The sequence below is a fragment of the Physeter macrocephalus genome, chromosome 11, assembly GCF_002837175.3.
Source record: "Physeter macrocephalus isolate SW-GA chromosome 11, ASM283717v5, whole genome shotgun sequence".
Taxonomy (NCBI): Eukaryota; Metazoa; Chordata; class Mammalia; order Artiodactyla; family Physeteridae; genus Physeter; species Physeter macrocephalus.
This window is the reverse complement of record NC_041224.1, coordinates 75363927-75372808: the sequence shown is the minus strand read 5'-3', so window position 1 is coordinate 75372808 and position 8882 is coordinate 75363927. Positions and strand designations below refer to the sequence as shown.

Here is an 8882-nt window from a genome sequence, read left to right as displayed (position 1 = left end):
GGAGCCTGTGCTCCGCAACGGGAGAGGCCACAACAGTGAGAGGCCTGCGTACCGCAAAAAAAAAAAAAAAAAAAAAACCAAGAAGGACGTTAAATACAGAGACATGGGTTGCAAGAAATAATACTGAGCAAATAAGTTGGTAAATATATAAATAAATCTAAATAATTTTAACCGTAAGAATATATAATGATGATGATTAAATGGGAGGGGACAAAAATATATAATTAAATTAACATATAAAAATAATAAGGAAAAGGAAAGCATTTGAAGGCTCTTGTATTATGAATGAAAGACACCTGATACTTTTAGACTTTTTAGGACAATTTTTTTTTTAATTTTAGGGTAACAACAACAACAGAAGTGAATAGATTATAAAATTTTCACACCAGTGGGAGAAAAAAGGGGGAATAAAGAAAAGCTGATGGAACCAACAGAAAGAAATGAAAACAACAAAAAGAAACAGAAGCAAAGAAAAAGCATGGTATTGTAAATGGAAAACAAAAGATGGTAGAAATACATGTAATTATATCAGTAACACCATAAATATAAAAATGCTAACCTTGCCAATGAAAAGACAGATGTTCTTAAATTGGACATTTTTTTTTTTTTTTTTTTTTTTTTTTTTTTTTTTTTGTGGTATGCGGGCCTCCCTCTGTTGTGGCCTCTCCCGTTGCGGAGCACAGGCTCCGGACGCGCAGGCCCAGCGGCCATGGCTCACGGGCCCAGCCGCTCCGTGGCATGTGGGATCCTCCCGGACCGGGGCGCGAACCCGGTTCCCCTGCATCGGCAGGCGGACGCGCAACCGCTGCGCCACCAGGGAAGCCCTGGACATTTTTAAAAATTCAAATACATATTACTTTTAAGAAACTATATAAAACATCATTATAGAGAAGGATTGAAATTAAAACTAAGGAAAAATTAAAATCAGGCAAACATTGAGGAAAATAAAAACTACTGGTAATATTAATACTAGATGAAAATAGCCAGAAGGCCAAAAGCTTTACCAGGGATAAAGATGGCCTATTACACGATAATAAAAGAAATAATTCACCAGGAATACAGCTCCTAAACCTGTATGCAACAAACAATACTGCCTCATAACCTATACAGCAAAAATTAATAGAATAAAGGGTGAAATATGCCAAACTACAATAAGTTATGAGATTTTTAATATACCTCTAATTAAAACAAGTCAAGCAAGACAAAAATAATGAGGATATGAATGATTTTGAGATAACAACAATTTGAACTAATGAACATATATAAAATGCTGTTCACAACAATTAAAGAATACACATTCTTTTAATTACATATAAAACATTTATTAAAACAAAAATAGCCATGTTCTAAACCACAATTCAAATCTCAACCATTACCAAAGAATCAATATCATATGGAATGCAGTATGAACAACAAGCTTCTAACAGACCTAAACCTCCTGTAGAGAACAACTGTAAACTTAAACAAAATACAAAAATCCACTGACTGGATTACTGGAAAGTAAGCCAACGCAGGAAGATGTTGGTGGGGAGTCAAAGCTTGGAAGAACAGAACAGCACAGGTGACTGAAGGCAGGCCTGGTCAGTGCTATAGGGTGGCTTATACTCCAATAGAATGCCCACAATCCTCAGGCCTAAAGAACCAAAGGACAGAGTTCAGAGAACAAAAGTGACTAGAAACTAAGTGGGGGCATATTAGAAAGGAGAGCTCCAAGAAGGGGAAGCCCAAAATTCTGTATATCAACTATATCAAACTCTCTAAATGATCCCTACATGGAACAGACTCTAGCTAAGGGTAAAAGAACAGAACTGAGATTTGAGATGCTGCCTGAGAGACAAATTTTGCAGTTTGAGTCCAAGAAAATTAACTGTCAGCTAAAATACTCCAGAGGAATAGAATCTACTTCAAAATATTACATTTACATCCAGAAAACATTCCATGTTATTCATATTAACATATGAATAACTAGGACAATGTGACCCATTTGCAAGAGAAAAGACAATAGATGGAGAAAAAAAAATCCCATGACAACCCAGCTGTTAGAAGAACAGACAAGAATTTTAAAGCAATTATTATCACCATGCCTAAGGACTTAAAGGAAAATATGCTCTTGATGAATGAAAAGATAGGAAATCTCAGCAGAGATCCTGAAACTATTAAAAAAGAACCAGATGGAAAAATTGATATGGGCCACATTTTTTAACCACTAAACAGAGAACTATAAATCATTTTTGAACGATGGCAAAAACACATGATAAAAATTTATAAATGTAAAGCTGCAATGATAATAGATAATAATAGAGAATACTTTGTGCCAAATGGTGTAAGTGCATTATATATTAACTTACCTAATCATCTTAATAATTCTATAAAGTACATGCAATTATTATCACCATTTTTACAAATAAAGAAATTTAGGCAAAAAAAGATTAAATAACTTACTCAAGGTCATTCAAGCCAGTAAGTGGTGGAGGCAGGAATTCAAACCCTGTAGGCCAGGGACTTCCCTGGTGGTGTAGCGCTTAAGAATCCGCCTGCCAATGCAGGGGACACAGGTTTGAGCCTTGATCTGGGAAGATTCCACATGCTGTGGAGCAACTAAGCCCATGCACCACAACTACTGAGCCTGCGCTCTAGAGCTGGCAAGCCACAACTACTGAGCCCGCATGCCACAACTACTGAAGCCTGCATGCCTAGAGCCTGTGCTCCGTAATAAGAGAAGCCACTGCAACTAGAAGCCCGTGAACCGCATCGAAGAGTAGTCCCTGCTTGCCGCAACTAAAGGAAGCCCACGTCCAGCAACGAAGACCCAACGCAGCCAAAAATATAAATAAATAAATAAATTTATACAAACCCAGTAGGCATATCTGTAAATTCTTAAGTACATACATTGTACTTCCCCTCTAGGAAAAAAGTAGTATGGAACTTGGAGAATATTTAGAACTGGATACTGGAAATATTACATATCAAAATTTGTATGCAGTTAAAGGTATGCTTACAGGAAAATGTATAGCCTCACATATATACATTAAAAATTAAGAAAGAGTAAAGTTTAATGAGCTAAGTATTCTAAAAAAGTTAGGAAAAAAGCAACTTGATTAAATCTAGAGAATGTTAAAAAAAGGAACATGGATAAACCTAAAAAACATTATTGTAAGTGATAAAAGCAAACTGCACAGTATGAAGCCACTTATGTAAATGTTAAAACATACAAAACAACACAACATGCAGTTTATGACTATATATCACAAATGCCATAATAGTTTAAAAAAACATGGATAGGAAGGATTCACACCAACCTCAGGATGGTGGTTTCTTCTGGACAGTAAGCTGGAGGGATGATAAGGGGTAGGGTGGAAGGATACTCACTCATATCCATAAATGTTAATTTCTCTCAAGAAAAAAATGTTCCAAAGCAGATGTGACCAGATCCTAACATGGGTTAAGTCTGAATGCTGGGTATGTGGGCCTTCAGTTTTTGTTTTGTGCTCTTTTTCCCCGTTTTAAATATTTTACAAAAATAATTTATACCTGCTACCTTTGTTTACTTCTATCCCCCCATGAGCTTCCTGGAGGCAGGAAACATGCTGTGTCATGCTCACCACAGTATGTTGTCTAGAGGATCAATGAATACTTGATGACAGAATAAACAAAAACGAGAGCATATGACCTTTAAGCGTAACTTCAAGTCTGGAAACACTAAGATTCCCTGATTGCATTACAGATTTTCTCAAGAGGCAAGAATGACAGATTCAAGAATAATAATGAGAACCTTTAGCTTTCACTCAGTGCTCTCACAGCGTTTCTCTTTCTTTCCCACTTAATACAGAACAAGGGCACTGAAGTGGTCCTCTGATATTAAAGAATGGGGATACGAATCATAATTACAACCACAGCAGCTGCAACTAATATTTGTTAGTTGCTAAGTGATAAGTATGCATTATCTCATTTAAAATTCACAAAACTCCCAAGAGGTAGATGATATTAGTCAGGTGCAGATGATGAAACTGAAGCTCAGTGGCCCAGTCCTTTCTAAAGTTGCCTGAGTCTACACGGCTCCTTTTCTATTTATTTATCAAGAAAAAACTGTGAATAGATGATGACCAGCCAACTATGATATCTATTCTTATAGAAAGGGTCCCTTTACACAGCCCATTTCTAATTTCCTCTAAGTTTGTTTTTTGCCTCTTAGGCATTTGTAAGTGTTCTTATGAACATTTCCCCCACCAATGTGGCTGGAAGCGGTACCATCACCATCTCACCTCTGTGTTCTTCAGCAATAACCCTGAGAAGCAGACAAGACCTGCATCATATTAATGTTACAGATGAGAAAACAGAGGCTGTTGTGGGCTGAACTGTGTACTCTAACCTCAGTACCTTCGAATGTGACCGAGTTTGCAGACAGGGGATTTAAAGAGGTAATTAAGTGAAATTGGGATCATTAGGGTGGGCTCTAATCCAATATAACTGACATTCTTAAAAGGAGAGGAGATTAGGACACAGACATGCACAGACCATGAGACCATAAGAGAACACAGGAAGAAGACTGCCATCTACAAGCTAAGGAGAGAGGCCTCAGAAGAAACCAATTCTGCCCACACAGTGATCTCAGACTTCTAGACTCCAAAACTGTGAGGAAGTAAATGCCTGTTGTTCAAGCTGCCAGGTCTGTGGTAGTTTGTTCCAGCAGCCCCAGCAAACTAATACAGAGGCACAGAGATGCCAAGGGACACTTCTGGGGTCACATGCAAGAAAGACAGAGTTGGGTCTCTACCATCATTCTTCTTTCTCTTTCTCCAGGAATACTAATTCTTAAAATATTGGTGTCTCTTGGGATTTAATATTTTTATATGTGAATACATACTTAAAATATTAACATGAAAAAACTCAAAGTACAAATTTAATTCCATTTCCTTTGGGTTCTTCTTCCACTTAAGATGCAGAAAAACATGGAAGACCATCACCACCACTGAAACAACAAAAAACACTGGATAAACAACGAAATCATATTTTGCTTTACCCACTGGAGACCTAAGGTCTCAAAGAAGTTTAGAGGAACTAAATTTCAGAGGGATTGAGCCCTTCCTAATGAGCAAAAACCAGTAGCCATGTTTATCCCGGGCACAGGTGGGATGAGGAGTTAATTAGCATCTGATGAGGACCCTGTGAAGTTAGAAGGAACCAGCCAAAGTCTTATCAAGCACATGGGCTGGAATGATGGATTCTATCTGGATTAGAGGTGTCCTGAATCTATTCTACCAGACTTTTACCTGACTTTCAGGAAGTCAGGACAAGGATGGAAGGCAGAGTGACATCTCCATAGTCATGTGGGGACTGAGCTAAGCTCTTCTACTCTTGCCTCAAGACGCTTGAAACCATAGTGAACTGAAAGGAACTCAAGTCATGATCCAAGTCAACCCTGATTAAACAGAAGAGTTTATCTCCTCAGCCCAGCTGCCTCTTTATCACCAGAAGAGAAGCCAGCTGAGGACAAAGCTGTCAGATACAGAACTGCTGTGGCCAAGGCTGACCTGAGGCCCAGCCTCCTGCTCTGCTCCTCAGCTCCAGGAGCCCATGGCAGTGATGTCATTAGTATCGAAGGCAGTTTGATTTCTGTCATTTCCAACCAAATGAATCTTAAGTGACACAAAACACAAGTCCCAACCATTTATTTATTACAGAGTATATACAGATATTATTACACATGCAAATTCTTGCATAAATTGGCAATACACAATTTCTGAATCGTTATGGTATCCTCTACTCACTAAAATTAACTTCAGAATGCTATAAATTAATGAAACTACTATAAAATTACTGCACTGTTTTTTAAAACAATCGTAACAAAACAAACTATAAAGTAGACATCAGTGACTTCACAGGCACCACTGCTGAATGGCATTGGTGTATTTGCATTCTAAAGAGCACACCACCATGCAAAACGTTGCAGGATTCCTACCTTGACAGTGCCTCATAGGAAACTGGTTTCATTATTTTACAATCTACTTCAACCATCCATATGTTACATCTACCACAGTGGATGAGAAGAGATTCAAATTGTTACTAAAAACCACGAAAGTGCTAGTGAGAAGATTCTATAATGAATCTGAATGGAGAAATTAAAATAAGCATAGCAGGCAGACAAAAAGTTTTGAAGTCAAAATAACCACTCAAAAAATCAAGAAACAGGGACTTCCCTGGCAGTCCAGTGGGTAAGACTCTGCGCTCCCAATCCAGGGGTCCCGGGTTCGATCCCTGGTGGGGAACTAGATCCCACATGCATGCCGCAACTAAGAAGTCCTCATGCCGCAACTAAGAGTTGGCATGCCGCAGTGAAGACCCAGCACAGCCAAAATAAATAAATATATTTTTTAAAAAATCAAGAAACATTTCAAAACATCCAAAGTACCATTTTAGTGTTTGAGAACAGCCAAAAATATCTTCAAAAACTCATGCTCACCAAAATAAATAAATAAATAATTTTTAAAAAAGAAAAAGAGGGCTTCCCTGGTGGCGCAGTGGTTGTGAGTCCGCCTGCCGATGCAGGGGAACCGGGTTCGCGCCCCGGTCCGGGAAGATCCCACATGCCGCGGAGCGGCTGGGCCCGTGAGCCATGGCCGCTGAGCCTGCGCGTCCGGAGCCTGTGCTCCGCAACGGGAGAGGCCACAGCAGTGAGAGGCCCGCATACCACAAAAAAGAAAAAGAAAAAAAGTCTCACAGCCTCCATATTTTCATGTGAAGTTCCAAGCTGGAGTGATTTTTTTTGGAGCCTGTGCTCCGGACGCGCAGGCTCAGCGGCCATGGCTCACGGGCCCAGCCGCTCCGCGGCATGTGGGATCTTCCCGGACCGGGGCGCGAACCCGGTTCCCCTGCATCGGCAGGCGGACTCACAACCACTGCGCCACCAGGGAAGCCCTGGAGTGATATTTTTTTCATTAATTTATAAGGTCCTAGAGTAAGAAGCTGTAAAGGAAATAGGATACATCTGCCCCCTCTCTGGAAGCCCCGGAGACTGCTAGAAATGCAACCTCTATAGTACCAAAGAGAAGGCAGTGATTCCTCCCAGGTGGCCTTTCCTGTGTCAGTCCCTCTATCCCCCTAGACAACATGGCAGCTTACCCAGACTCAACTCGCAGGTAAAGTGAGGGCTTCATGGAGGAGAAAGAGTTATCAGACTGCTCCTCACCTGTGTGAGCCAGCTGGCTACCCCAAGGCCATGTCCAAGGTTGGAATAACACAGATCAATGACAAGGCACAATTACACCTATGGCTGCCATGCTCAGCCATAAAGAACATGTTCCATGGGAAATCATGGATTAATCTGATTAATCTTTCCAGGAAACTTCAAGAATGTATTTTGCTGGAGTCCCAGGAAATTAATTTTCCCAGTTTCTAAACCCCCAATGTTTGAAAGTTAATCCAAACTAGATAGGGCCTAATTGACTGCTTATTAGCTAAGCCTCTTAGAAGGCCTGTTGTCTTTCCCAACACAGCAACAAAGTTTACTGACTATTTCACACAAAGAAAGAAGGACCAGAAGCAAAGTCTACACCTTTCTCCTATGTCTGTGTTCCTACCCAGGACAGAGCCTGAGTTGGCACCACCTTAAATATACATGTTGCTCCTGCATGGCAGAGCATGTTGATGTGAGATTTGGGGGCTGGGAATAAACCCCCTGGTTTTGTTCATTTTATTTCCTTCACTAAAGGCAAAACAGTCTCTCAGAAGAGTGCCTCCAAACTAGCCTTAGGGACAAAAATGCAAACACAATCACAATTTATCATTTTGTCAGCAATCCTTGGTATCACACCCCTAAAGAGGATGGCAGCTGGTAATTAGACAAATATTCCATGATATCATCCACAGGCACCCGGGAGTTCTGGTCACTGACTTGCAGCTGACAAGCACTGGCTGGAGCAAAGGGAAAGTAAGAATAAAACATATTTGTCCTTGGGTTTCACTGTGTGGCCCTGCTTGGTGGTTCTCACCTGAGAAAACCCACTTCCGATGGCCCACAGGTGCTATTAATCATGTTTGAAACAGTGCAGCAGTTCTCAGCACCAGCTGAACATTAGAACCACCTGGAGAGGTTTCAAATCACTAGATGCCCAGGCTGCACCCCAGACCAATAAAAGCAGCTCTCTGGAGGCAGGAGCTGGGTGTGACTAGTTGTTAAAGTTCCCCAGGTGACGCCAATGGACAGCCAGGGCTGAGAACCTCTGCCTTAGAGTCATCCCCCTGCCTCTGAAACAATATGGTCAGATCAGCTGCAGAAAATGCACAAAGATTTAGAATGACCACTAGTCATTTACTTTGAGAGGAGAGAGAGAAAAAAATCCACCAATTGAGCCAGATAGGGTCAGCTGGCTAATGTTTAAACTAACACACCAACATCAAGCCCAAACACACAGCCAACAATTGGACTTACCAAAACCCCTGCTTCCTATTAAGGGGTAAATTTTAGTTACAAGTAATTTTTTGCTGAGACCTCTCTTTCCTGTTTTTGTAAGGGTGCAGGAAGGAACACAGCAAAACCCTAATGTATGGTGGCATTCTTTCTCCTGGAGTTGCAGAGATGACCCTGATCCAGCAAAATCACCTCTAATACCTCCCTGCTGAATGCAGACTAGGCTAAGGAGGGTGACTATGTGGATAGGGTCAGGACTGCATGCACTAGCAGAGCTAAGCTGCAGGGCTCACTTATACATAACAAAGCTGTTCTAAAAGACAGTCATATAGGGCTCCCCTGGTGGCGCAGTGGTTGGGAGTCCACCTGCCGATGCAGGGGACACGGGTTCGTGCCCTGGTCCGGGAGGATCCCACATGCCGCGGAGCGGCTGGGCCCGTGAGCCATGGCCGCTGAGCCTGTGCTCTGCAACGGG

At 41.1% G+C, this 8882-nt stretch overlaps 1 protein-coding gene across 17 annotated transcripts in view; it reads right to left on the bottom strand.

The window, feature by feature from the left end:
- The window catches only part of ADAMTS17 (ADAM metallopeptidase with thrombospondin type 1 motif 17), a 361173-nt gene that overhangs the window by 335724 nt on the left and 16567 nt on the right, over positions 1-8882 (bottom strand). The window lies entirely within an intron of this gene.